The sequence below is a fragment of the Ovis aries genome, chromosome 16, assembly GCF_016772045.2.
Source record: "Ovis aries strain OAR_USU_Benz2616 breed Rambouillet chromosome 16, ARS-UI_Ramb_v3.0, whole genome shotgun sequence".
NCBI lineage: Eukaryota > Metazoa > Chordata > Mammalia > Artiodactyla > Bovidae > Ovis > Ovis aries.
Window position 1 is genome coordinate 32,506,277 of NC_056069.1, and position 24,745 is coordinate 32,531,021.

Below are 24,745 nucleotides of genomic sequence, written 5' to 3' on the forward strand. Positions count from 1 at the left end.
GGAGTATGTCAAGGCTGTATATTGTCACCCTGTTTATTTAACTTATATGCAGACTATATCATGAGAAATGCTGGATTGGATGAAGCACAAGCTGGAATCAAGATTGCCGGGAAAAATATCAATAACCTCAGATATGCAGATGACACCACCCTTATGGCAGAAAATGAAGAACTAAGGGGCCTCTTTTTGAAAGTGAAAGAGGAAAGTGAAAAAGTTGGCTTAAAACTCAACATTCAGAAAACTAAGATCATGGCATTTGGTCGCATCACTTCATGGCAAATAGATGGGGAAACAATGACAGGCTTTATTTATTTATTTATTGACTCCAAAATCATTGCAGTTGGTGACTGGAGCCATGAAATTAAACAACGCTTGCTCCTTGGAAGAAAAGTTTTGATCAACCTAGACAGCATATTGGGCTTCCTTGGTGGCTCAGATGGTAAAGCGTCTGCCTACAATGCGGGATACCCAGGTTCAGTCCCTGGGTCAGGAAGATCTCCTGGAGAAGGAAATGGCAACCCACTCCAGTACTCTTGCCTGGAAAATCCCATGGATGGAGGAACCTGGTAGGCTTCAGTACATGGGGTCACAAAGAGTTGGACACGACTGGACAACTTCACTTTCACTTTCAGACAGCCTATTAAAAAGCAGAGACATTACTTTGCCAACAAAGATCCATCTAGTCAAAGCTATGGCTTTTCCAGTAGTCACATATGGATTTGAGAGTTGGACTATAAAGGAAGCTGAGTGCCAAAGAATTGATGCTTTTGAACTGTGGTGTTGGAGAAGACTCTTGTGAGTCCCTGGGACTGCAAGGAGATGCAACCAGTACATCCTAAAGGAAATCAGTCCAGAATATTCATTGGACGGACTGATGCTGAAGCTGAAGCTCCCATACTTGGGCCACCTGATGCGAAGAACTGACTCACTGGAAAAGACCCTGATGCTGGGAAAGATTGAAGGCTGGAGGAGAAGGAGATGACAGAGGATGAGATGGTTGGATGGCATCCTTGACTCAATGGACAAAAGTTTGAGTAAACCCTGGAAGTTGGTGATGGACAGGAAGGTTTGGCATGCTGCAGTCCATGGGGTCTCAAAGGGTCGGACACGACTGAGCAACTGAAATGAGCTGAATTGTATCACATAGAATATTTGCTAGAGAGCTCAGTTTGAACCTTTTGAAAGAGATTTTCACCATTAAACTCAGTTTTCCAAGGACTTTCTCTTGCAGAATATCTTGAAGAAAGAGTAGATCTAATGTATGTTAGTTAAACCTAGACTGAAATCATTCATTCGACATTCAGAAATAAACTGATAGGCCTTTCTATGATAAGCACTCTCACGTGCACTGGCGGTAGAGAGGAGAACACCATACACAGTGCTCTAGTACTTCCAAAAGGGGAAGACAAGTAGAAAAATTACAGATCTTCCCTTGAGAGTCCCTGGAACAGTAAGGAGATCCAACCAGTCCATCCTAAAGGAAATCAGTCCTGAATGTTCATTGGAAGGACTGATGCTGAAACTGAAACTCCAGTATTTTGGCAACCTGATGAGAAGGACTGATTCATTGGAAAAGACCCTGATGCTGGGAAAGATTGACCCAACAAAAGAAAGATTCCTTCCTCCCAAAATGATTACACATTAGGATAAATGCCATGAAGGACACAAACAGGATGAGATAATAGAAAGCAATCTAGTGGGGACAGAATCAGGTGTCCAGTTTGCATAGGATATTTGTCTGGGGCTTCACTGTACTGGCACCTGAAGGAAGAGAGGGAGCTGGGCATCCGAAAGGGAAGGAGAAGAGTTTTCTAATCAGAGGAGTAGGGACTTACAGAGACCCTGAGAGATAAAGAACTTGGACTGTTCTTGAAGAAAAGAACAATGGTGGCTTGGATAGGGCTATGGTGGTGGAGACCCAGAGAAATGGCCAGATTTGAGAGCTGTTTTAGACAAAGAGAATAGATCTTCCTTAAGAGAAAATAACACACACTTCCTCGGGATGAAAGAAAAATACAGCAAATCTGAAAACTGAGCCATTCTGTGAAATACTCATTGTGTGACCTTAGTCAATTGTGTCCTGTCTGTTTTTCTCAATTCCTTCATCTCTAAAATGAAGATAATAATATCTATCTTACAGTCTGTGTATGGATTAAAATTAGAAATAGGTGTAAACATTTTGCATGGTGTCTGGAATATATTACATTCTTTTTTTTTTTTTCACTTTACAATACTGTATTGGTTTTGCCATACATCAACATGAATCTGCCACAGGTATACATAAGTGGGAACTCCTGAACCCCCCTTGATAAATGTTAAGTATTGTTAAAATTATTATTATTAATTTTATCATATGGTGTTATAGAAGAGATGAGTATCAGAATCCTAAATAAAATAAGCCTTCATCCTCAGTCTTTAGGTTTCCTCCTCACTGGAAAAACAAAAGATTTCTAAATCAATATAGGCAACTCATTTTAAATACTTTGTTATAGACAGTATGATGGTATATAGGGGCCAGTTAAAGTTTTATGTCTAGAGGTAGTCAGTTAGCCTATGATCAAGAAAGTACTGTTTAGGAGAGGTCAGCCAGCGTTGGGTCAAGTACCAGAAGTCATATTGATTATCAATATACTGATCAATATGTTTAACATATTAAATGTAAAAAAAATGGGCTTTATTGCTGAAACAAATGTTTTGCTAAATAACATAATGAATGTTTTATGTAGTTTGTAAGTCAACTGTACTTAAATAAAAAATAATAATAAACCAACATCACATTTCAAAAATAATTAAAAATACATGTATATAGTTGTAAGGCAAGTTTGGTTATATTAATACTATTGAATTCTGCAACTGAGCATAGTGAACATGAAATTGATTTTGTCATTGGAACATCCTGATAATTGATCAGTGAATTTTGAGATTGTCTTTCCCTCTTATTTCAGAATAACTTTTTGTGATAATGATAAATTATATATTGATATTTGATGTAGAATTCTTTCTAAGTAAATATATAAAAGAAATTTATATGTGTGTCTACACACACACACACACACACACACACACATACCTAGCACCCCATTTTTAGAGAATCAGATTCATTTCTCTGGGTGGCTCCAAGCACATATAATTGGAAAAATTCAAGGCTATTTACATATATAACTACATTTCAAAGCTACTGCTTAAGTCTGTAAATAAATTCAGTGGAATTCAGGTGCACTAAATGGGTAACTAGGCTAGTTTTGATATATGTCTTCAAAGCATTTTATTTCATAAAACTGCGAAACTGTAGCAGTTAGATGTTCCCAGCTGTTTCTCTTACATTCTTGCCGGCCATACTTAAATGATGTTTAAGGACTGGGGTCACCTCTCTGCCCCTCCTCTCCTTTTAGGTGGCCCAACATGTATCAGTCGGTTTGCTTTTAATCACATTTTTGTAAATCTTGGATTATACTGGCAATTTGGAGTAGTGGTTTAGCACACTAAATCTTCTGATTCCACCACCCTAGTCTCCAGGTCTGAGCTGCTTGCAGAGGTTCCCTACCTTACACTAGGAGTCAGGAACACACAGCTAAAAAGGCAGTGTTACCCAATCTGATGGGGACAAAATGGAATCAAGAATCAAGAAGGTCAGGAATTAGAGTTGCTGAGGAGCTCAGACAAGAAGGAAGAAAGGGGAGGGAGTATTTGTGAGAACATTCTGGACCTGCTTGGCACCTATTACAGTGTGTTAGCAAACTCTACGAAATCCCTGAGCTAGGGACCAGGCGCTCACTGTGGCTTGTTACACAAGCTCAAGGCCTGTGGTGTGAGCATGCTGAATTAAAAGTCTAGAGACATAGGAAGGATGACTAGAAGAGAAGGATTGGCTTGGCTGGGAGTATGCAATGAATTCTACTGATAAAACTGATATTAATAAAATGAAGCTACAACTATTTCTGCCCTCCTTAGAAATAATTCCTCTATCACTGAGTGCCTCAGAATCTATGGGAAATTCAATCAAATGAAACTCTTATTATTGAAATACCAAATATTATTCTGTTCATTTTTCAAACTTGTCATACTTGCACTATCTAATATGCAATGAACTGAGCTTTGTTATTATTCATCCTGTCATCACGTGAATGACTCATTTACAGAGCAGAAGTGATTCTGTACATAGAAGACCTGGATTTTGGCCATGTTTGACTCCAGTTGACAAGTATTAGGCATTCGTGGTGTGCCTTCCCTGTGTTCTGTTGGGTGGGAAAGACTCTACTTGTGTTTTCTTATAAATCAGAAGATCAAACTTGCCTCAGAATAAGTGAAACTTTGAAATTATGCCTCAGGGTTTTATCTCCCAAGGGTACTCAGTAATTACTTGATTCAAATTCCTGGCATCGCAGTAGATTTCAAAATTGCAAAATGTGAATTTTTCAAGAGAACACTGAAAATCAGTTTTAAACACTTTAAAAACATGTAGCTAAATTCACAACTCAAAAGCAAATCTTTTGTTTTTCATATTCATATGATTTTCATGGGAGTGGTCAAACAGTATCACCTTGGCTACTTTCCTTCTTTTTGTACATAATTAGTTCATTTTCACCTCATTCATCATTCATTCAATAAGTATTTATTGTATGTTTTCTCTGTGTCAGGTATCGCTCTTTGATCTAGAGATAAAATGATGAGTATAAAAGTGGTCACCACTCCTGCTTCTTGGAACTCAGGCTGGTGAAAAACAAGCATTAATGAAAATACCACACATCCTTATAAAGTTGCATTTTAAGGGTTAAGTGTTATAAAGGAGAATGATAGCATACTGTGAGTGAGCATAATATAATTTAGATGAATCAGAAAAGACTTCCTTAAGAATAGGAAGTGGGTTGAGATCTGCACAAAGGTAAGATTTAGCTAGGCAAAGACATGCAACAACGGGAGCAGCATGCAGCCAGTGGACCATCTGACTTCAAGGACATACCTGAAAAACAGACTGGAGTAGCTGGGATGAGAGAGCGAAAGGAAAGGCAATAGGAGATAAGACTAAGGTAGGCGGGACAAGGCAAGATGAGGAGGTCTCCCCTCACACACACTTTCTTACTTTCTCTGATTTTCCCTTCACACAGTTCTCTCAACTGAAGGACTTCATTCCAAGAACACCCCCAACACTTTCCCTACATCCATTACTTTCACCCGGAATTTCCTCCCTATATTCCATTTTCTTCCACTAATCTTTCAGTGATGCCTCAAACAGAATTTCTCTTATACTTTCTGTTTCCATGGTGGCTCAGATGGTAAAGAATCTGCCTGCAATGCAAGAGACCCAGGTTTGATTCCTGGGTTGGGAAGATCCCTTGGAAAAGAGAGTGGCAACCCACTCCAGTATTCTTGCCTGGAGAATTCTCTGGACAGAGGAATTTGGTGGGTTACCATCCATGGGGTCTCAAAGAGTCAGACACGACTGAAATATATATATATTTCCAGATTTTATGACCTACATAGCAGAAATCATGTCTTGTTCATTTCCTATGGGTCCTAGCAAAGTGCCTTTTGTCCAGTAAGAATCTTATAAATTCTTACTGAATTCTGTTAGCAGAGGTGTCTATAGAAAAAAAAAAAAGCAAACTCAGATACATTCCTTTGTTTTCTTTCTTTTTTCTTAAAAAGAGGCAACATAAAACAGCAAAAGGCATTATGTAGCATTGTAGACATAATCCAAAAGATTTCTAATGTTTGCAAAAATTAATTTTATTTTAAAGAAGAAATATGCTACATGAAGTCCAGATAAGAACTTCCTGCTATTTGGTGACATATTATTATATTATTTTGGAAAATTCCAAATAGTCTGGATGATCACAACCTTTTAGCACAAAATTGGTATAATAAAAGCAACTTTTCTGTAAAAATTAATGCTGTTTATAAAACATTTGAGAAATAGAAAAAACAGGAAAAGAGCCATATTTGAGGAATTTTGTTTTAGCCTGAAAATCTGAGCTTCCTTCATATGTATCTAACGTTCTCTAGTTTTACTTTTCCTGCACTATTTTTGAGAAACTTGTGGAAGTTTTAGACTGAGTAATATGTTCTCTTAACCAAAAAGGATTGGCACAATGCACACCCATTAACTATCTTACTCTCTGTAATCCTTTCTAATGTATGTGCTTATGCCTCTTGCATTACTGACATCTCTTAGAAATGTTACTTCTTAATTTACAGTTGTGCCTTAGGCTGAACATGGATTTACTGTTTGTCAACTTTACATGGAGTGAATTTAGGTACTGAGATGAAATAGTAGCCAATTGAGAAACATGATATTTGGAGATTAGTGTTAAATATACAGTTTGTGGCAGTGGGAGATTGCTTTTTTCAATGATTAGGACAGTAAAGAAAGGGACCACAGCATCATTGATAAGTAAGGAGGACTGATGCAAAATAGGGAGAACACAAATGCAGCCTGCATCTCTCTGCTTGAACTTGATTCAACAAAAAAAGAAATTGCAAAGGTTGAGTTTGTTTTCAATAGTCTTTATGAAACACTAGGATTTAAACTTTTAGACAGAGGCAGGGTGGTCTAAGGGTTTCCCAGATAGCACTAGTGGTAAGGAACTGCCTGCCAATGCAGGAGACAGACGTGGATTCCATCACTGAGTGGAGAAGATCTCCTGGAGAAGGGCATGGCAACCCACTCCAGTATTCTTGCCTGGAGAAACCCATGGACAGAGTAGGTGGCAGGCTACAGTCTATAGGGTTGCAAAGAGTTGGACATGACTGAAGCAATTTAGCACGCAGGTACACATGCACGCAAGGTGTTCTAAGCTGAAATGAAATTGAGAGAGACAATAAAATTTATGAAGAGTAATACCCAGTATCTATGGATAGGTATTTAACCTGAGATCCACAGGTCATATCCAGGAGTCTGTATGCAAGTTTTATATCTGTGTGTGCTTTCAGGGGTTCACTATAATTAAGAAGCTCTGTGTATGATATAATTTTCTATCCATTTAATCAACTATCTGTCTAGTATTTATTTCTGAATACTTCATGTTTTTTTACCTTTTTTCCCTCTGTTTTTTAAAATTTATTTCTTTAATTGGAGGATAATTGCTTTACAATATTGTATTGGTTTCTGCCATATATTAACATAAATCAGCCATAGGTATATTAATACATGTCCCCTCCCTCTTGAACCTCCCTCCTACCTCCCACCCCATCCCACCCCTCTAGGTTGTCACAGAGCACCAGATTTGAGTTCCTAGCATAGTACAGCAAATTTCCCCTGGCTATCTATTTTACATATGGTAGTGTGAATATTTCATTTTAAATTGTGTGGTATAACTACGCCTATTCCCTAGCTTTAACTGATATTTTGATGTAGCAGTTCAGAGAGTATGGTCCCATACACCTCTGGAATCTCCAGCCAAGACCCATTCAAATCAAATCTGCATGCATGTTAAATTGCTACAGTCATGTCTGACTCTTTTGCAACCCCATGGACTGTGTTCCCTGTCCATGGGATTCTCCAGGCAAGAATACTGGAGTGGGTTGCCATGCCCTCCTCCAGGGGATCTTCCCAACTCAGGTATCGAACCCTTGCCTCTTATGTCTCCTGCATTGGTAGATGGGTCTTTTATCACTAGCATCACCTGGTAAGCCCAGATCAAATCTATTTTCATGTTAATATTAGAAGGTTATTTATCTTTTTTTACTGTTTATACTTGAACTGATAGTGCAAAAACAGTGATCAGTAAAACCACTGGCAACTCAGCTTTAGCCAAGGCAGAAATACCTAAAGTAATAATTATATTCTTCATTGCCATGCATTTACAGGGAAAAAAAAAAAAACAGTTTTACTTAATGTTCCTGAGAGAGTAGTGAAAAAGAATTGCATTCAAAGAGGGTACTGGAATTTATGTTATCAGTCCCCAGTTGACAGGCCTTTAGTTCATTTCATAGTGTTTTGTTTTATAAATGTTGCTGCAGTGAACATCATTGTGCTTGATGTGCTTTTGCACTAATATCTGTAAGTTAACTCCAGTCAAAGACCATCTGGAACATACACACAGGTCAACAAACTAGGTTTATTACTCATGGCAACGAGGGAGAAAACATACTAGTTAATTTTGGAGAAGGTCCAAAGCAAGGGGATTAGCTTTAGATTAGATGCTGTCAAAAATCACAATTAATCCAGTTGCTGGGTATCTCAACAAATCTATCTACAGAAAAGGCTTACTGGAAAGAAGTTAAGACTATAGCTGGGGTAGAAGCAGCAGTCACTTATACTATCTGGGAGAGAGGGATGTTTGATATTTTGTGTTTTGTACAGTGATAGATTTTGTCTGCACTTACATGAAATTATAAAATAGCTTTATTTTGCCTCATTTTATCAAGGTCTCAGAATGACCTTGTCTGAGGTATTTGGTGTTTTGTGAGAGTGTGTATGTCCCACAGAAGAACATGATCTAGCTATGAGCATCAGGCCAACTCTGAACAACCCAAAGTTCTAGCTAAGTGTCAGTGGGGATATCAGGAGCTGGTTTTCTTATCCTCACATTTAGAGGGTGCATGGGCAGTATTGTAAATGTGAGGTCAAAAGGGATGCCGATGCAGCCAGAGAAAACTTCATTTTGTCCTATCTCTTTCCCTTTCAGTCCAAGTTGGCAGCATTTTTGCTGAGATGGTTGCCTGGTTGTTTCCATCAATCACACCCACAATTTATTTAGAGAAAATTATTATCCAGCCATATCCTTGATTTTTCCTCAAGTACCCACTTTATCAGTTTTTGCAATATGAAAAAGCAGAATTTTCTAAATTTTCAAGCTCTGATTTCATTTTTCATAACATTTCCTTTGTCAATTTACCTCTTTCCTCTCACATTTTACTATGGGCAGTAAGGAAAAACCAGGTAGTGACTTTAACACTTTGCTTAAAAAATCTTCTCAGCTAAATATCCAACATATTAACAATCATAAATCCTACCTTCCACAGAACATTGGAATACAAATTAGCCAACTACTTTCTCATTCTATAACAAGGGTACTCTTTCCTCCAGTTTTCACTATCATGTTCCTCAGTTCTATCAGACTTCACCAGAAGAATTCATCATTCATATTTCTACCAATAGCACCTTGAAGGAAATGCAGGTTGTATTCTAACATGCGCCTCAAACTTATCCAGTCTCTACCTGTTACCCAGTTCCAAAGTCACTTCCAAAATTTTAGGTATTTGTTACAGTAGCACCTCATTTTCTGATACCAAAATCTATATTAGTCAGGGTTCTCCAGGGAAACAGAACCAACAGATATATAAAATTAGAATTTCTACTTTTATTTTAGATATATTTCTGAATTATCTTCTATTAATCCACCTGTTTGATCTCTAGTATCAATGCTTCCATTTTTCTAACTTCATCAAATTTAAAATAGGGCAAGATTAGATAAATTCCATGCCAAGTTTGCTACTGCCCCCTTTAAAGTTTTTTTTCAAATCAATTCTCAGATATTTAATCTTCCAGATAATTCCCAGTATTATTTTATAAAGTTTCCCTTGATTCTCCCACCACAAAAATTCTTAGTAGTGTATTAATTGGATTAATATTTAATATAAAATGAAACCTAGAAGAATTTGCATCATCAAAATATTGAGTCTTAAGGGTTCTCATCATGGTCTTGGTGGATTAGCTTATAAAAGACTAGCACTTCTGGAGAGAACAACTAGAAAATACTGGGCAAAAACACTTCTTTAATGTTTGAAGACATTAGAGAACTCCTACTACTATCAAAACTTAAGGGGCCAAGATATGATATAGAAGGTAAGTAAAAAGAGGTTAATCAAACCATTTGACCCCTCTTTCCTCCTAAAGCTGGGGGGTTGAAAAGCTGAGTAAAGTCTTTGGCAGTTTTAGAGTTTTAGTGACACAACTTTAGAGTTCAAGGTTTGCCAAGACAGGAGCGGCTTGGCAAATATCCAAGTATTTCATTTGAGGCTGCCCCTGCTCTCCCAGAAGGCTAGATCTTAAGAGTGAGAGAACCAGAAATAGATCAGCTCTCAATAAAACTGAAATAGAGCCTTGAATCACAGTAATCGCTCACTGGATTATAACAACATGTTCTAGATAAGCTACAACCCACAACAAGGGCAAGCTCTCTCTGGAAAAAGAATCTCTGACTTTTAAATGCCTTTTTATAAGCAGGGTCCTGCATTCAATCTAAACCATCTTTGTTACTCAGCAGTTTGACTATGATATGCCCAAAGTGTAATTTTATTACCATTTCTTAGTATTTCTTGAATCTTCGGTTTGTTGTCTTTCATCACTTTGGGCATAACAGAAAACAAGACCAAATGACTGAAAACTAGGAGAAAGATCTGTAAGAGATCCAGATATTGAAGCTATTACACAGGGACATTAAATATTATTAATATGTTCAAGAAAATATAGAAGATAAAAACATCACCAAAGATAGAATTTACTTTTTAAAGGTCCATGCAAACACCGAAATTTAAAGATACAATAAATGAAATTAAGAACTCAGATGAATGTAAAGTCAGATAAAAGGATAGAGAACTGAAAAAAAAAAGTTAAACCAGAAACTAATGAAACCAGTTACCTACATGGAGTGTGTGAAGATGAGATGGAAGGATTAAAAACTAAATGTAATCTCTTCAAGTATTCCTTTTAAAATGGTTTGGTATTTTGAATCATATTATTGTTTTACATATTTGAAGAAATTAAAATCAAACATAAGGGGAAAGTAACATAAAATAAATGAATGTAATCATATATGAAATAGATAACTAGGAGATTTTAAAGGAATCTAGTACCACAATCACATATTTAAATAAGAATTGATAATATATATTTTAATTTGAATAAAATAGCTTATACAAAATCAAAAATGAAAATAGGGTCTTTTATGCTATTCATTCTCTTGTTAAAAGAGAATGCTACCCATTCTCTTCCCTTAAAAGCAGAGTATAAGATGGAAATTTGCATGCAAGTGATTTATTGAAAGGATACTCTCAGGAAAATCCTATATGGGAGTGAAGATAGCAGGATAGTGAAGAAAAGCAAATTAGCAAAGAGCTGGTTTCAGATTAATCTTAGTTTCATCTTGGTTCCCCCCTGGCTAGAATGATGATGATAATGTTGATCATAATATGGTACACACTATGTGGCATTAATCTCCCTTGAGGATTTTCATGTATTAACTAACCCTTATAACAATGTCATGATAAAGATACTATTATTACACATTTTTTCAGATGAAGAATCTGTATACAGAGAAGGTGAGATTACAGTTAACGGTAGACTGGGATTTGCACACACTCAGTAAATCTCTAGAGTTTCTAACCTAGCGTAAAAAGAAAAACAGATTCTTTTTAAGTTGGGTTAGGCTACAATCTTGTTCATAACTGATTGCACTGAGAATTATAAAGTAAGTTCTCTCTAGACCAGACATGAGGAAGGCCAGCAGACTATCAGAGGCATTAGAAGAGAATTATATCCAGTGATACTCTATTCTGAATGCTGGCCAATCAATTGAATTACAGTGTTTCAATGTGGCAAAAGGGACACAGTCAGAAGTAGAAGTCAGAAAGTCTCAGACAGAGGCCAGTGAGCAGTGGCCTTCAAAGGACAGAAACAAGAGCAACAGGTGGAAGTGGAAAGAGAAAGGAGTCCCAGTGGACATATATGACTGGGCATAGAGTAGGGATAGGAGCTTTGAAGAGACTGACAAAGGAACTGAGTCATTAGTCTGAGGCTGCTGCCAGTTCTTACTGGGACTCTTGCCTTGCTGTGCCACATCAAATCACATGTTATCTCTTGCAATATATTTTTTATTATAATAAATCTTTACCAATAAATTATTCTTTTGGCCAAATGAACTGAAGGAAAATGTAAATCCCTGGTGACCTGGGATGCCTTCTTTTATCAAACAAGGAGGACAAAATATCCATCATGCTTCCTTTTGACTTGTGTTCAGTGGTATAAGGCTAAATTTAGTTTCAAGAGAGGTAATAATTTTATTTCTAGATTCTGATCAAACATTATCTGTGTAAGGACTGCAGGCTTCCCCAATGGCTAAGCGGGCAAAGAATCCATCTACAATGCAGGAGAGACACAGAAGATGCAGATTTGATCTCCTGGTTGGGAAGATCCCCTGGAGAAGGAAATGGCAACCCACTCCAGTATTCTTGCCTGGAGAATCACATGGACAGATGCACCTGGTGGGCTACAGTCCAGGGGGTCGCAAAGAGTTCAACATGACTGAGCATGAGCATGGACCTGGATGGATAAAGATTGCACATGGCATTTCAATTTTCAATATTTATTCGTTCTGCTTTAAGATAGATTTGATATTTTAAGCTTTCTCTTTGAAAACAGGCACAGTATAAATTTCCAACAGAAGTATGGGAGAGATGGAAATAATATCACTATTTCAGATTCTGTTGCGGTATAGGAACATATGACAAAGTAGGCCAGCAGACATGAAATAAAACATTATTGAGTAAGAGAATGTGACAAAACACAGCAGATTGATTTATGCATTTACAAAAGCACACAGCCCATTAAGAGGAGGCCGAGAGTGGCCAAGAATGCCAAGGCAACCATTTCCTTACATAGCAAAAGCAAAATGCTAGATGTTGGGAAATATGAAAGTGGAAGGTCATACTGGCTGTTACTATTTCTATTTATGTAACTTTTTGTTAAACAAAGTATCATAAAATGTTAATAAAATGCAAAAATTAAAGTGTGAGAGTAGATAAATATAACTGAGTAGATACTTTAAATAGCACTTAAGTAGAATAGAACTTTGTCACTTAATGTAGAAATTATCAACTCTAAATTATTCTCCTTGGAAATCCAAGAAACATCAGTAAACCTAGCCTCAGCTAAAACTACTTATTAGTCTGGAAATTTTCAGATGATCTACAGAGACCAATGCAGAAGTAAAACTAAAACCTTCCAAATCTCAACTGATCAGAACTCTTAGGGAATAATTGCATTCATAGCCTTATATTTTTTCTGTTAACTAAGAGTTCACCAATCAGTCTGTTTTGCTTCAACTCTTTGCAGCTAAAAGTATCTATAATTTAACATGCTGAGTATCAATTTTTTACTGTAGTAAGGAGAGAATATTTGACAAAACTGAAGTGTTATGACTGTAAGTGCTTTTAAGGAAAGAAATTTGCGTGCAGTTGTGTAAAACACTCAGTATGGTACTTGATCCACAGTAAAAATGCTCTGTGTAGTAGTAATACTACTACTACAGTTAGTAGTATTACTGATATCATGAATAGCACATCCAGTGTAAGGTAGAATGCACAGTGACTTCTAAGCGATTGAAGATTTCCTGTATTTTCAACCCCAGTTTAGTTTTTCTATTACAAAGCTTTTAAAAAATACTTACTGTACACTATTTAATAAAAATAAGGAAAAGTAACACAAATAAATAAATATATGGGTAACCTTTAGTTGTATTTCAGGAAACTGAGGTTTTAAAATTTCTGCTTTAAGAAGTGCAAAACATTTCCACACATATTCATCATCTATCTGCACAATATTCTGTGTAAGAAAGGGCAGTAACTGTTCCCAGAGCTTGGAAGGAAAAACACACAAAGGTTAACTGACTTGCCTGCTTGGCAGAAACAGAATTAGAATCTCTTGTCACTTGGCACTTGATTCTCCCACCATGTAGCTTAAGACCATTTTGCTACCAACAATCTTAATTACTAATCACTAAGATATTCAGAAACATCGATCACCACATGGATTGGTTTAGATCCTTAAAATGTGGTGGGGAAGCATTTCTTACCTTTTTCTCCCAATGACTAAAAGCTCTGATTAGGTCAGATGGCCTCGATATTTTTAAACTTTAAATTTTCACCTGTGACAGTCTATAAAGATACCCTTTAACTCTGAGACAAATGAGACTAAAATAGATAGAGACAGTCTTGCAAAGAAAATTAAAAAAAAACAAACATAACATTCTACATTCAGTCAGCTCTCCCTGGAGCATAGTATTTACAAATGAGCACAAAGCTGGCTTCTAGTGGTTGTCATGGAGATGGTGAGGGAGATTGGATTTAGGATATATCAATACTTTGGAAGTAGAGCTGGCTGGATTTGCTCATAAATTATGTAGGTGTGAGACAAGGAGGCTAAATCCCAACTTTTGGGTCTGAACAGCAGGGTGAATATGGAATCATTTCTGGAGATGAGAAATACACGAAGAACAGGTTTGTGGGAATGAAATACAGAGGATTTTATTTTGCAAGTGTTAAAGCTAAGTAGCCTCACATTCATTAGGTAGAGATACCATATAAGCAATTACATATCTTGACCTAAGACTTATGGCCAGAGCCAAAGATAGAAATGTGGGTCACAGGGAACTAAATGAGATCGCTGGCTAGAAAGTACACATTGAGATTTCTGAGGACTAAGAATTGGACGCACTAAGGCGGTAGGATCCCATAGGGGGGAAAAATGGTTCAGTGAGGGAGGTAGGAAAACAGTGTAGTTAGTGTTCCAGAAGTCAAGAGAAGAAAGCATTTCAAGACATGATCTCAAAATAACAATCAAATCTATCAACTGCTACTGCTGCTGAGGCTAAGTCGTGTCAGCTGTGTCTGACTCTGTGTGACCCCATAGACGGCAGCCCACCAGGCTCCGCTCTCCCTGGGATTCTCCAGGCAAAAAAACCGGAGTGGGCGGCAATTTCCTTCTCCAATGCATGGAAGTGAAAAGAGAAAGTGAAGTCGCTCAGTCATATCCGACTCTTCGCGACCCCATGGACTGCAGCCCACCAGGCTCCTCCATCCCTGGGATTTTCTAGGCAAGAGTACTGGAGTGGGGTGCCATTTAAGAATTCAAATAAGATGACTGAGACTGGATCACTGGGTTTTGAACACGCTGTTCATTAATGACTATGAAGAATTAGATTTCTATTGGACATAGAGTTCTAATTGAAATGAGTGGAGAAGGGATGTGAAATGGGAAATTGGAAAAAGAGGGTAAACAACAAGTTCTAGCACTTTTGTCAAACAGTAAAGCAAAGAAATAGAACTGAAGCTGGAAAGGCATATAAGACCAAGCTTTTAAATTTTGTTTGGTTTTATTTATTTAGATCAACTTTTTAAATGTTAAACATGAGATACAGTACAGCAAGTCTATATGCTATTGAGAATAATATTTATAATAGAGAGAAAAAAAAAAACTGATGGTATGAAAATAAGAAAGAAGAACTCCAGGAGTAAAGTCTTTGAGTTAAAGCATAGCATCGTATATGTACTACTATATAAAAAATAGATAACTAATAAAAACCTACTGTATAGTACAGGAAACTCTACTCAATACTCTGTAATGACATATACAGGGAAAGAACCTCAAAAAGAGTAGATGTATGAATATGTATAACTGACTCACTTTCCTTTACAGCAGAAACTAACACAACATTATAAATCAACTATACTCCAATAAAATTAAAAAAAAAAAAACACCTAGAATGACACAAAGTGTATAAGTTATATGTTTACCATAGCTGGAAGCATGGATGATTCATGCCTTGGAATAGGAGAGGAGCAGAGAGCCCTGGCATATAGGCAGGTAATTTTGTAAAATTTAATGGTTAAAGAGGCAAGGAAAATCTTTTCCACTTATCCCTATTAGAGAAATGAGAAGAAAATGACATCAGCATGAGTTGACAGAAGGGGGAGTTGTAGATTGGAGAAGAGAAAGGTCTAAAAAGCGGTCTTGGAAAGAGGAAGAATGTAAAGACTAGGGAAAATTGTAGTGTTGCCATATAGTGTTTGGGAACTGTAGCATGGTTCTGAGTTTTCTTCTTGCCATCTCCAACTGTTCAGCCAGAGGCAGAGAATGCAGATAGTTGGTTTTAACCAAGATTTGGGTTTGCCAATGAGTATGATGACAGGGGAGAAAAGCAGCAGAATTAGTAGTCGATGAAGAGGAGTGTTTATAGTAATGATTACGGGATCTTTTTAAACTGGATAAGAAAGGAATTAAGTATATATACAGATTAATGGAAAAAGCAATAGTAAATGCATTAGAAATATCAACTGGTTAAAGATTGGAAACTCTATACTTTTTATCCCCCTTTATCCAGTGTTACTATTTTTAAAACATAGGATTTTTTAATAACTACCATAAAATATAGTATTACAGTCTGCATCAAAATGATACTAACTTGGTAGAAATTCAAAGTTATTCAGTTTTCAGAGAAGTATCTACAAATTTTCATTCATGTATTCCAAAACCCAAATTATAGGAGAGCCCACTGAAATCAGCATTGTCTGCTGTATTTGTTTAGTACCTAAATCTTTTTGACTCATCCCTCTCAAACTATATCCAAATGAAGCTCTAAGAACTTTGGGCTCTTTTTTCCTATAATGTTTCTCTTATTTGTATTAATATTATTTCTCTTTTATATTCACCTCACACACATTGGGGTCACAAGAGTCAGACACAACTTAGCAACTAAACCATCTCTACCTGAACACTCTCCAGCCCAAATTGTCCTGCAGAATTAATCTTTGGATTCCCTTACTCATGCTTCATTTGCAACCCAAGTGTTTTTCAAATATAGCTAACATGGTTTTATTTTATATCTCAAACTGTTCACATCTATGCAATACTTTCTAGTTTCCTGCACCTTTACATTATTGTATATCTTCCTCTTTCCCTTCTGTTTCTGTTCCATGCTCTGATCTGTGAATGCCAAAATCTGCCCCTGGAATAGTTAGAGGTTTTATCATGCATTTAGTCAGCTGTGAGAGAGAGATCTTGAGAATCCTGGACATCAGGGGACCACGACTAGTTGGCAAATTCTTCTTTGGTAGTCTTGGTTTGGAAACACTTCACAGACTGTTTCCTGTGAGCTGGGCAGAGATTACTCTTTTGAAAATATCCCTTCTAGTCAGCTGCTTATTTTTTGGCTCTGTGCAAATTGGAGCATGATCCTTCAGAAGAAGGCAGTAGAAGTTTTGCTTGGGAAACTTGGGAGACATTTGTTAAAGGAGAGAATGGTTGTGATTTTGTGAATTCAGAGCCCAAGACTAATCAACTTCCTTTTCTTCTTTCAAACATATGGGATGAATAAAGAGACAAATAAGTTTAGTGATTTAGCTACCCTTGTCATCTATATCCCCCCAAAAAACTATTTTTAAAGGAAAAAAAAAGCCTTTGTTTATATAAGCCATGGTGGTTTGACAGCATAGTTGGAAGAGCTGGTGACCTAGCTAAATCCTTTAGAAGACTTGGATAGAGGGAGACACAAACACATAGGATAACAAGATACTGATATTTTGTACAGCCTACTGGAGGTGGTTATTAGACCTAAAGAATAAAAAATTTGGCCAGGCTATAAACTCTTCTCCTTAACTGAGAATAGACACTCTGAAGGCTTAAAGAAATATCTGAAAACTGCTGATTGGTCAGGCTCTACCAAGAAACATTTCTTTGTACAGTACCTTCTTTCCATACTAAGATAAAAAAATGATGGCTTAAGGAATACAGAACACATAGATGTTGGTGGGTGACCTGTTGTGTATAGATGATGCTTCAGGGAGTCTGCAAACTGAACCCTGTGAATAATGTCACTTCTTTCTCCTTACATGCTCACAGCAAAAGCCCAAACAGCCAAGCTGAACCCCTCCTTGTTTCAGAGCAGACAGAGGTCAATGTGACTCAGGATAGAAAGCTGCCAAAGGGAAAGTAAAAACAGACCCAACTGAAAGAATTGTAAGAGCTGAAGAAAATCACATCAGGGCTCATGAGGTTGACAGAATGATCCACAAAATGTATAAAGTTCACAACTTTCTCATTGTTAGTTTAGGTGCAATTCAGAATAAAGTGTCAATACAGGGAAAATGGCATGACTTGGACCTCCAGTCATTTGCCTTCCACAAAAATAGAATGTTCTGCAAACTCTGCATTTTCTTCTGTATTATAGTTAGTGTCTCCAGGAAGGAATGTCGATGAGCACATTGTTAGGGAATGTTGTTAGTAGAAAACAATCAGAAATCTGGAGCAAGCGTTCATTTGTTTCTCTTATTGTGTTTACATCCCAGCTGAGAAAGCACCAAAATCAATCAATCAAATATATATATATATATTTTTTTTTTTCTAATGCCAATGCCAATACCATAGTCTTGATTACTATAAAGTGTTAGTTGTTCAGTCATGTCCAATTCTTTTCAACTCCATGGACTGTAGCCCACCAGACTCCTCTGTCCATGGAATTCTCCAGGCAAGAATACTGGAGTGGGTAGTCTTTCCCTTCTTCAGAGAAGTCCCTTGATTACTTTAGCTTTATAATAAATTCTTTTTCCTATATTCAGAATTATTTTGGCTATTTTGGATCTTTTGCAATTCTATATAAGGTTTAGAGGGTGCTTGTCAGTTTTTTCCAAAAAAAAAAAAAAAAAAGACGTCTGGAATTTTGATTGGAACAGGATTGAAACTGTAGACCAATTTGTGAAGAAATGACAGTCTAACAATTTGAGGTCATCTAATGTAAGAAAGGCAATGGCACCCCACTCCAGGACTCTTGCCTGGAAAATCCCATGGACAGAGGAACCTTGTAGGCTGCGGTCCATGGGGTCGCTAAGAGTCAGACACGACTGAACGACTTCACTTTCAGTTTTCACTTTCATGCATTGAAGAAGGAAATGGCAACCCACTCCAGTGTTCTTGCCTGGAGAATCCCACGGGCAGGGGAGCCTTGTGGGCTGCCGTCTATGGAGTCGCACAGAGTCGGACACGACTGAAGTGACTTAGCATCAGCAGCAGCAATGTAAGAAAATTGTATATCTCTAATTTATATATAATTTCTCTCATCAATATTTCACAGCTTTTAGTATACACAGAACTTGCACATGAAATTTTTTTTCTCTAAGTATGTCAGTTTTTTGCTGCTACTGTGAATGGTATTGTTTTGGATTTTTGTTTTCCAGGTGTTTATTGGTAGTATATAGTTGTGGGCTACAATATTTCTAAATATTTCTAAATTCATTCATTTGTTATAGGAGCTTTATCTTGTAGATCCATTAAGTTTTTCTCTTTATATGATCATATGATGATCATAATATCAGAAAACAAAGATGGTACTCATTTTGCACAAGATCATATGTCTTTTTAAAAATTCTTATCTTACTGCAATAGCTACCTTCAGTTCAATGTTGAATAAATCTACTAAATGTACAATGTACTAAGCATGAATATATTTGCCTTATCACTGATTCTAGGGAGTAGGGATGTTCATTCCATCTTTGATTAATAAGTATACTGTGTAATTATGCTGTAGACACACTTTATCATGTTGAAAGAATTTTATTTTATTTCTACTTAATCATAAATTAGTACTGAATTGTATAGAATGCTTTTCTGCATTTGTTTAGATTATTATATTTTTACCCCTTATTCTGATACAATAATAAATTATATTAATTATCAAATGTTAAATCAAATTTCAATTCCTGGACTAACTACACTTGGCCATGATGTATTATCTTTAATGGCTGCCTTTAAATTAACACAATATTTTAAGGATTTTTGTATTGATATTCTTCAGAAATATTGGTTTATAGTTTTACTTTCTTATAATGTCTTTTTTTTCTGATTTTGCTTTTATATCAGGTGGTGCTGATTTCATTAAATGAATTAGGAAATGTTTCTCAGCTTCCAAAAGAGTTTCATAAAATCGGTATTATTTCTTCCTTAAATGTCTAGTAGAATTACTGGTAAGGATATCCTGGCCTGCAGTTGTTAACATTCAAGTATTTTATGGTACAAATTCAATTTCCTTAACCAAGTGGAATTATTCTGATTTTTTATTTCAATGGTGTTCAGCTCAGTTCAGTTCAGTTGCTCAGTCGTGTCTAACACTTTATGACCCCATGGGCCGCACCGCACCAGGCCTCCCTGTCCATCACCAACTCCTGGAGTTTATTCAAACTCATGTCCACTGAGTCAGTGATGCCATCCAACCATCTCATCCTCTGTCATCCCCTTCTCCTACCTCCTTCAATCTTTCCCAGCATCAGGGTCTTTTCAAATGAGTCAGTTCTTTGCATCAGATGGCCAAAGTATTGGAGTTTCAGCTTTAGCATCAGTCCTTCCAATGAACATTCAGAACGGATTTCCTTTAGGATGGACTCGTTGGATCTCCTTGCAGTCCAAGGGACTCTCAAGAGTCTTCTCCAACACCACAGTTCAAAAGCATCAATTCTTCAGCACTCAGCTTTCTCTATAGTCCAACTCTCACATCCATATATGACTACTGGAAAAGCCATAGCCTCGACTAGACAGACCTTTGTTAGCAAACTAATGTCTCTGCTTTTTAATATGCTGTCTATGTTGCTCAGAACTTTTCCTCTAAGGAGTAAGTGTCTTTTTATTTCATGGCTACAGTCACCATCTGCAATGATTTTGGAGCCCCCCCAAATTAACTCTGCCACTGTTTCCATTGTTTCCCTCATCTGTTTGCCATGAAATAATGGGACCAGATGCCATGATCTTAGTTTTCTGAATGTTAAGCTTTAAGCCAACTTTTTCACTCTCCACTTTCACTTTCATCAACAGGCTTTTTAGTTCTTCACTTTCTGCCATAGGGTGGTGTCATCTGCATATCTGAGGTTAATGATATTTCTCCTGGCAATCTTGATTCCAGCTTGTGCTTCTTTCAGCCCAGCGTTTCTCATGATGCACTCTGCATATAAGTTAATAAGCAGGGTGACAATATACAGCCTTGACATACTCCTTTTCATATTTGGAACCAGTCTATTTTTTCATGTCCAGTTCTAACTGTTGCTTCCTGACCTGCATATAGGTTTCTCAAGAGGCAGGTCAGGTGGTCTGTTATTCCCATCTCTCTCAGAATTTTCCACAGTTTATTGTGATCCACACAGTCAAAGGCTTTGGCATAGTCAATAAAGCAGAAATAGATGTTTGCCTGGAACTCTCTTGCGTTTTTGATGATCCAGTGGATGTTGGCAATTTGATCAATGTTTCCTCTGCCTTTTCTAAAACCAGCTTGAACCTCTGGAAGGTCACAGTTCACATATTGCTGAAGCTTGGAGTGGAGAATTTTGAGCATTACTTTGCTAGCATGTAAGATGAGTGCAATTGTGTGGTCATTTGAGCATTCTTTGGCATTGCCTTTTTTTGGGATTGGAATGAAAACTGACCTTTTCCAGTCCTGTGGCCACTGCTGAGTTTTCCAAATTTGCTGGCATATTGAGTGCAGCACTTTCACAGCACCATCTTTTGGGATTTGAAATAGCTCAACTGGAATTCCATCACCTCCACTAGCTTAGTTTGTAGTGATGCTTCCTAAGGCCCACTTGACTTCACATTCCAGGATGTTTGGCTCTAGATGAGTAATCACACCATTGTGATTATCTGGGTCGTGAAGATCTTTTTTGTACAGTTCTTCTGTGTATTCTTGCCACCTCTTCTTGATATCTTCTGCTTCTGTTAGGACCATATCATTCTTGTTCTTTATTGAGCCCATCTTTGCATAAAATGTTCCCTTGGTATCTCTGATTTTCTTGAAGAGATCTCTAGTCTTTCCCATTCTACTGTTTTCCTCTATTTATTTGCAGTGATCACTTAGGAAGGCTTTCTTATCTCTCCTTGCTATTCTTTGGAACTCTGCATTCAAATGGGTATATCTTTCCTTTCTTCTTCTGCTTTTGGCCTCTCTTCTTTTCACAGCTATTTGCAAGGCCTCCTCAGACAGCCATTTTGCTTTTCTGCATTTCCTTTTCTTGAGTATGGTCTAGCATGCTCCCTGTCTCCTGTACAATGTCAAGAACCTCCATCCATAGTTCATTAGGCACTCTGCTATCAGATCTAGTCCCTTAAATCTATTTCTCACTTCCACTGTATAATCATTAGGGATTTTATTTAGGTCATACCTGAATGGTCTAGTGGCTTTTCCTCCTTTCTTTGATTTAAGTTTGAATTTGGCAATAAGGAGTTCATGATCTGAGCCACAGTCAGCTCCCGGTCTTGTTTTTGCTGACTATATAGAGCCATCTTTGGCAGCACAGAATACAATCAAGGTGATTTTGGTGTTGATCATCTAATGATGTCCATGTGTAGAGTCTTCTCTTGTGTTGTTGGAAGAGGGTGGTTTGCTATACCAGTGCATTCTCTTGGCAGAATTCTATTTGCCTTTGCCCTGCTTCATTCTGTACTCCAAGGCCGAATTTGCCAAATTTGTTACTCCAGGTGTTTCTTGACTTCCTACTTTAGCATTCCAGTCCCCTATAATGAAAAGAACATCTTTTTTGGGTGTTAGTTCTAGAAGGTCTTGTAGGTCTTCATAGACCCGTTCAACTTCAGCTTCTTCAGTGTTGGTTGGGGCATAGACTTGGATTACTGTGATATTGAATGGTTTGCCTTGGAAATGAACAGAGATCATTCTGTTGTTTTTGAGACTGCGTCCAAATACTGCATTTCAGACTCTTTTGTTGACTATGAGGGCTACTTCATTTCTTCTAAGGGATTCTTGCCCACAGTAGTAGATATAATGGTCATCTGAGTTAAATTCACCCATTCCAGTCCATTTTAGTTTGCTGATTCCTAAAATGTCAACGTTCACTCTTGCCATCTCCTGTTTGAACACTTCCAATTTGCCTTGATTCATGGACCTAACATTCATGGGTGTATGTTTTGGTAATTTGTACTTTATACAGGATTTATCCATTTCATCTATTGTTAATTTATTTGCACTTAGTAGTTCATTATATTCTCTTATTATCCTCTTAATGCCTATTGGATCTTTTATTTCTAAGATTCATACTTTGCATCTTTTCATCTTTCTCCTCAATCAAAATTTCTAAAGGCTTATCAACTTCATTAAGCTTTTCAAAGAAACAGTTTTTGATTACAAAGATGTTCATCTATTATTTGTATATTTCCTATTTTATTTATTTCCAATATTAGCTTTATCACTTCCTTTCCTTTCTTTTTGGTTTTCTTTTCTTTTCCTTTTCCAGCTTTTTAAGGTACAAGCTTAGATCATTATTTTCACCTTTCTCACTTTTTAATATAGACATTTAACTTTCCTCTAAGCACTGCTTTAGCTTCATTATATGAGTTTTGATGTTGTTTTTATTATCACTCAATTCAAAGTATTTTTTAAGTTCTTCTTTATAAATGTGTTGCATAATTTACAAATATTCAGGGATTTTTAAAAGGTGTTTTAGTTATTGATACCGAATTTAGTCTAGGTCATAAAATAAAATTAAAATTATTAATTAAACTAATTATAAATTTTAGTCCTTTTATGTTTCAAAAGGCTCAAGATTTTTTAAGATTGAGCATACATCTGGGTGAAATTTCCATATGCACTTGAAAATAATATGCTGTCCATGTGATCTACTACAATTTTCTGAATCCTAGCAAAACCATTACATCTGAGAAGTATGCTAAGCAAATCGATGAGTTGCACCAAAAACTGAAATGCCTGCAGTTAGCATCGTTTAACAGAATGGGCCCAACTCTTCATGCAATGTTCAACCACCTGTCACACAACCAATGCTTCAAAAGTTGAACGAATAGGGCTACAAAGTTTTGCTTTATCCACCATATTCATCTGACGTCTTGCCAACTGACTACCACTTCTTCAAGCACCTCAACATCTTTTTTTTTCAGGGGAAATGCTTCCACAACCAGCAGGAGGCAGAAAATGCTTTTCAAGAGTTTGTCGAATCCCAGGGTATGGATTTTTATGCTACACGAATAAAGAAACTTATTTCTCATTGGCGAAAATGTGTTGATTGTAATGGTTTATATTTGATTAATAAAGATGTGTTTAAACCTAATTATAATGATTGAAAATTCACAGTCTGAAACTGCAACTTCATTTGCACCAATTCAGTAAAAAGAGAAGACATTACTTTGCCAATAAAGGTCCATATAGTCAAAGATATAGTATTTCCAGTAGTCATGTATGGATGTGAGGGTTGGACCATAAATAAGGCTGAGTGCCAGAGAATTGATGCTCTCAGATTGTGATACTGGAGAAGGCTCTTGAGAATCCTTTGGACTACAAGGAGATCAAGCCAGTCAACCCTAAAGTAAATTAAGACTAAATACTCATTGGAAGGAATGATGTTGAAACCAAAGCTCTAATACTTTGGCCATCTGATGCAAAGAGCCAGTTCATTGGAAAAGGCCCTGATGCTGGGAAAGATTGAAGGCAGGAGGAAAAGGGGGTGACAGAAGATGAGATAGTTGGATAGCATCAATGATTCACTGGACGTGAGCTCTGAGCAAACTCCAGGAAATAGTGAAGGGCAGGGAAACCAGATGTGCTGTAATCCATGGGGTCACAAAGAGTTAGACAAGACTTAGTGACTGAACAACAACAACAAAGCAATAAGCCCAGCTATGACAGAGATAATGCCATCACCAAACAAGAAATTTAAAACACTGATGAGAAGTAAGGTCAACGATTTAAGAAAAAACATGAATACATATGAAGAGCAAAATAAAAATATAAAAAAGAAACAAAATGAAACTAGAATTAATAATTATCATAAAAATATAATATTTGAAATAAAAAATTAAAGGAAGAATTTAACAGTAGTTATTACTCCATTGAAGAAAATATCAATAAATTTGAAGATATAGCAGTAAAAACTTTCCAAATGTAAGCAGGGGCCAAAAATGATGCAAAAAAATTAACAAACCCTCAATGACCTGTGGCACAATATTGAAGCAATGATATATGCATTTGAA